We start from the raw sequence: 6,000 nt of genomic DNA, 5'->3' as shown, positions 1-6,000 counted from the left end.
TGCACAGGGGAATGGACAGGCACAGCTCTTCCAAATACCTTGATGTGTGAAGAGAAGACTCTTTGAGTAAATGAGACCTCTTTTATCAGACCAACTAAATAGTTGGAAAAATTGTTCCTTGCAAGTTTTCTAGCACAAGTGCATGAATATTCTTATTCTAGTGTAAGTAGACTTGGTCAAAGTATCCCAAATGTAACCTCACAGTTTACCTTTTCAGAATAACTACCCAGAATTCACAGGGTCTTGATCTTTCAAGCTACATGGGCATCAAGCTTGGCTGAAGCTGAGCCGAGTCCACCCATGCAAACCAAAGCCTGAAGATAGTGATTCTCAACTGGGGTGTCATGTGATCCTTTTACAGGTGGCATGCAGTATTAGCACTGTTAGATGTGCAAATGCACATTTCACAAGATAAACCAGACAGAAACATCCACAGGATCAGAAACATTCTAACCTGCTGTGGTGCTTCGGAGTTATTTTCAGCAGAAGAAACACTCTATTGCTTTTCCCGGAAAAGTCCAGATAGCAAAGAGCTGGTGTTTTCCGAGGGAGGGGCCTTGGTCTAAAACAGGTTGCAAACCACTGCTTGACAATCTCAGGAGAGCACTGCAAATCACATGGGATTTCTTCTGCACTCCCCTCCCTGCCCCATGGAGGTGGGGGAAACACCCTTGCAGGTTCTGTGGTAGACAAGGTTCTTTGGGTAAATCTGATCTCAGTCTGATCTCTTTTATTAGACCAACTCAATAAAAGAGATCAGATTTACCCAAAGGTTTGTCTGCCTATGTCCTTAGACCAAGAGGGCTACAACCTACACCCCCGAATGCAGGTTCTGTCACACTTTGAATAGCTCTCTGTCAACCTAGAGAGCTTAGCGTAACTCGGTCCTAAGCACCCGGTTCCTCTGCTCCACTGCCCTTGGCAGCGGTCTCCAGCATTTGCAGCTCTCTCAACTGCATACACAGGCTTCGTTTGGCTCTTTTCAGGGAGAGGGGAATTGCATGGGGTGGGGAATATAGTGCAGAATAAAGCTGTCAAGGTTCTTTGCATAAATGTGATATCTTCTATTAGACCAACTAAATAGTTGGAAAGTTGTCCTTTGCAAGCTTTTGGGCACAAACACCCTTCTTCAGGGATTGGGAGAGTTTCTTGTTGCATGCAAAGAACCGTTTCCCTAACTATTTAGTTGGTTGGATAAAAGAAGAAAGCCGTGACAGTGCACGGCAGGCAGCAGAGTGGGAGCTAGAAACAGCTCCTTTTGGGGGCAAGTCAGCAGGAGCGGGCCACGGCTAGGGTGGCCGCCGTAGCCTTCTGCTCCTCTGTCCTCTACCAAGACACAACCACACGCCTTTATGTCCTCTATTTTTCTCTCCAAGACAGAAAATAGACGACACCTCTACTTTTCTCTTCAAGAGAGAAAACAGAGGACCCCTCTCTTTCTTTTCGTCAAGACAAAAAATAGACACTTCTGTTTTTCTTGAAGAGAAAAGTAGAGGACATAAAGGCGTGGGGCTTTGTATCAATAGAGGACAACCGGACTGTCCTCTGTGACGGCGCCCTAGCACGGGGCAGTGCAGGCCTAGCGGGGCCAACACCCTGTGACCAACTTACCTTGCATTTTGCTCCAGTTCATCTCCCCGCTTTCCCAGCCTTTGGGCTCCGGCTCCTGGCACAGCTTGGAGGGGGTTCAAAGACAACCCACCCCAGCCAACAGAGGAAGGCAGCGGGGAGCCCCCCCAATATCGTGACTCCAGGAGCCGGCGCTCTGCAAACTACTTCTGAGGAGAGCGGAGGCGGCGGCCCTGGGCGGGGCCGGGCGGAGCTCCGCCCCAGGGCACCCGCAGCACCTGCCCCGCCACCCGCAGGCTGCCAGCACCGCCGCCGCCGCCGCGCCGGGACCTGCTAACCAGCCCGCGCCAGGTAACCGGCCCCGGCCCCGCTGAGCTCCCCCGGGCAAGCCCCCGCCTGGGCTCCGCTCCCCTCCTCCCCGCCCGCAGCGGCTCCTCCTCTGTCCCGGGGGGCACGGACCCCCGAGTGCACCGGCAGCCAAGCCAGGACTGTGACGCTCAGTCAGGGAGGGATGGAGCATAAAATATTCAACAGCTTAATGATTTTTTTTCTCTCTCCCGGAGACGCAGGGCAGGAAGGCTTGGGCTGTGATGTTGAGGAAAGCCGGTCGGTAGATATGCGTGGACGTCCTGTGGCACTGGTCCTCAAGGCTGCTTTGGGAGCTTTTCTTCCTAAGGGCCACACGCCGCTTGCAGGGACGGGTCTGGACAGCGTGCGAGTTGAAGTGCTATTCGAGTGTAAGTGGCTTTAAATGCCTTCCTCTAGCGATCCATCCGTCTGCATGTTTTATTTTGGCTTTAAATGTATCGTCTACATTTATATCATGGTTGGGATAGGGCTGATCCTGCTTCAGGCAGGGGGCTGGACTAGGTGACCTCTGCAGGTCCCTTCCAGCCCGGCTTCTTTGTGATGGTAGTTAGTTAGGGGCATCTCTACCCTGCCTTCTGCCTGACTTCAGACCAACCACCTCTCTCTCACCGTGGTGGCTGCCGTATTGTGCCTCTTTACATTACTTTGCAGCATAGTTTGTTGGCTGGGGTCTTGCGTGCATGGAGATGGAAGGCATGTGCATGTCTGTTTTTCTACAGGGTGAAGATTGTCTGGCAGTGACACTGTCCAGCAAAACCTGTACAAGTGTTTGCTGTCCTGTTAAGTATTAGCAATGCTACAGAGAAATGTTTTTTAAATGGATTGTCTTCTTGCTGTCACGTTCACAGACCAAATAAGAATATTAGTCTGACTGCTGCTGTGATAGAGATCTGCCAAAAAAGTTTTTGCCTCTCTGCAGAATCCCGTTTTTAAGTTGTTCTGCATGTAATTCTGGTGTACACAGTACAGAGGGTGGTATAAGCCTCACTGATGATAGAGGGGCTTGTCATGCTCAAAGTGAGCATGCTATGGTGTGTGTTTGGTTCTTGTACCTTGTGATGCCTCTAGAGTTAGCTCACCACTATTTTTCTATCTGGACCATGTTTTGCTATGAAGCCCTTCTGTCCTTCCTCTTATAATTATTCCCTAATTTACTGGTCCAGTCTGTTTCAGTTTCTTCCCAAACCGCCGCTCCTGACATGTAAGAGGCCAGTTCAAAGGAGAGAGGAAATTGTTGTTGCTCAATGCACAAATGGATAAATTGTGCTTTGTGGCTGCTATTGATTTAGATTTTCAAAAACGATGATCGCTTCTTGGCGATGGGAGGCATCTTTGTGTTACTGAGTCAGTTCTGTATAAAACCTGCTAGTGCTGTCTGAAACATATGTTAAAATGGGTTTGCTAAGCAAGCTGCACCAAGAATATATGTGGCCTAATCCAAAGCCTCTTTGAAGTAAGTTGAAAGACTCCCTCCTCAATACTGACTTTACTGGGTTGAGTTTCTGCCACAAGATCCAACTACCTAGCAAGCATCCAACATTACCAAATATTTGGGTTTCAGTGTGATGTCGCGTTATCGTTTCTCATCCAAAAATAAATCCTGGCTGCACAGCAGTCTTCTCTGCTTTGTCTGAGTGAGACATTACTGACCTTGAATTTGAGAAGTTTCCTTTTCACTGAAGTGTCTCGGGTTTGGTGGCTTTTGGCATGGCTTCACTCCAGACTTATTGGGCCAAGGTGTGCTTTGCTTAGAAGATGGTTACTCAGATGACAGCAGGCTCTCAGAGAGAGCAGCTGCTTGCGACTTACATGATTTACAGAGGAATAGAAAGAGGATATAAAATCTAGTGAGCTCTTGCATGTAGGAGTCATAGCACATGTTGATTTGTGGATAAGTACTGTGGGCTGTTGATTAGGACTGTTCATCTGTAGGTCATGGGTTAGAAACCGGAGACCCCCTTCATTCTTTGCAGGTTAAATAAGGTGAATCAGAAGAAGTCCATGCAAATGAGGAAGGATTAGAATTTGTGCGGTCAGTGTTAATGAAGAACTGCCTCAATATAATGAGCACAGCTGGATTTGTTCATTATCGTGCTAAATTTATTGACAAATATGAAGATAAAAAATGACCTCACCAAGGCTCCCCTGGAGAGCTGTTGCACAGGCTGTTCCCTCCAGGGAGAGTCAGAGATGGGCTTGTGTCCCCCCAAGTCCCCACAAGGAAGGAGCAGAAGTTTAGTCTTGCGTTGTAAGGGGCCATAAGAGGTATTTGCCTGTGTCTGTGCCTCCTGACTCCAGCCTCTGGGCCCATGTCTCCCCTGCTAAGGATGGGATCTCTCTGCACAGAGGAGGAAAGCACTTGTGTTGAACTAAGGTCACTGGGCTTAACACATGAGTGAACCTTACTGGCCTGTGATGTGCAATAGGTCTGACTGCACGATCTAAAGATCTCTTCTAGCCTTAAACACTAGGACATCTATTATTGATGGAGGACCCAATCCTGTAAATATGTATGGGCTTAACTGGTTCGGAAAGTTATCCTACAAGATCAGGGCCAGGGTCAGTGTCCTAAAGAACCCCTAATGGACTTAGTAGCGGGGGGGCAGCTTAAAGAGCCATCATTTTGTTCATTCCCACAGATGTACACACACGCAGATGTACACATGTAGAACTCTGCCTATTCCTCTGCTTCAGATTCCAGTCCTCATGAAGAAACTTTTCAGTACAGTGTGGGACAGAAGGAAACAATTTCTGTGCCCCAATTGCAGTGCCACAACAAAAAGCCAGTATGGGAATAGAATAGCAGCTAGCAATCTGTGTCACACTCTTCTATTTTGCTGTGTAAAGTCTTTCATCTCTGGTTTTCATAGTCTCCCTTTTCACTGCCATCTACACCTAACTCAGCAGATTCAGTGTAATGTGTGGGGAGAAACATTCCAGCTTTGCCTCTGAAATGGTAATAACCCTTTCAGAGCAACTACAGTATCAACATCATGCCAAGGAAAAGGTGGGTCTTGATTCTGCAGGTATTATTCAGGAAGAGTTCTCAAGGAAAGAATGGGGGCTAACCGTTACTCCACCTTCCCTTTCCAAAGTCCACTGCAGTGGTGTGAAACTGGCAGTGCTCTGGTCAGATGTCAGATCCCGGGCAGCTGTGACACTGACCAGGATCACATGGTAAGGCAAAGACCAGCAGAAGTAGGCACTAGAACAGGGGTGGGCAAAATGACAGATCCGCCTGGCAGCTGGACTCCATTTCCTAACAGTCCCTGCCTGCGTCGCTGTGGCCAGTTTCCATGGAGAGCCCAGTAGCAGTGGCACCATGACAGTGCAGGGCCAGGTTTTCCATGGAGACCGGCCCTGTCAGGGCAAGCGGCTGGGTAGGGAGCTGGCTCCAGGGCCAAGGCTGGGATCTTGCAATGGTGACAGCGTGGTTTGGAGCTGAGGCAGAGCCACAATCCACTGCCTGCACACACCTGCCTGGGGCGTGCGGGCAGTGGATTGCGGCTGCAGACTGTGCTGTCACTGGTGCAAAATCCCAGCCTCACCAATGGAGAAGCTCCCTGCCCAGCTGCATACCCTACCAGTGCTGCTGGGGCTGGTCTCCATGGAAACCCTGACCTGGGGCTTCCAGGAGCAGTAGGCTGTCCCAGCCCTACTGCTCCTGGGGTCTCCATGGAAACTGGCCATGCCAACATTGGGCAGGGCTGCTGGGAAATGGAATCTGCTGCAAGCCCGATCTGGCTCATGGGCCAGACTTTGCCCACCCCTGCTCTAGGATGATTAATGAAGGCATAAGCATGATTCTAAGTTAGAGGGGACACTTCCCCACCCAACCCTATAACACTAAAGAGATGGAGGAAGGGCAGGGGGTGAAAATAGTGCATCTCACTCTCAATTTCATCCTATGCCTGCCAGAAGCTGGTGTAGAAAATAGGTGCCTTTGGCAATGAATTGGGAGAAGCAGGCTCCCACTGTGACTGCAGCTGGCTAGTAGAGACACCCTTCTTGCCTTGTTTCAGCAGGTATCTACTCATTACCTAGCAATCCTGGTGCCTGGTA

General features: G+C 49.5%; 1 protein-coding gene across 1 annotated transcript in view; it reads left to right on the top strand.

Annotated features, from left to right (window-relative positions):
* The first annotated feature begins 1,825 nt into the window (after positions 1-1,825).
* The window catches only part of FRMPD1 (FERM and PDZ domain containing 1), a 77,504-nt gene continuing 73,329 nt past the window's right edge, over positions 1,826-6,000 (top strand). The window contains exons 1-2 of the mRNA XM_025201416.1: positions 1,826-1,920; positions 2,139-2,306. The gene's annotated coding sequence lies outside the window, so the exon portion shown is untranslated. The remainder of the gene's footprint in view (positions 1,921-2,138; positions 2,307-6,000) is intronic.

This window comes from Alligator sinensis, unplaced genomic scaffold (genome assembly GCF_000455745.1).
Source record: "Alligator sinensis unplaced genomic scaffold, ASM45574v1 scaffold434_1, whole genome shotgun sequence".
In the NCBI taxonomy this organism is placed as follows: Eukaryota; Metazoa; Chordata; order Crocodylia; family Alligatoridae; genus Alligator; species Alligator sinensis.
Note: the sequence above shows the minus strand (reverse complement) of the source record. Positions and strands in the feature narration are given on the sequence as shown.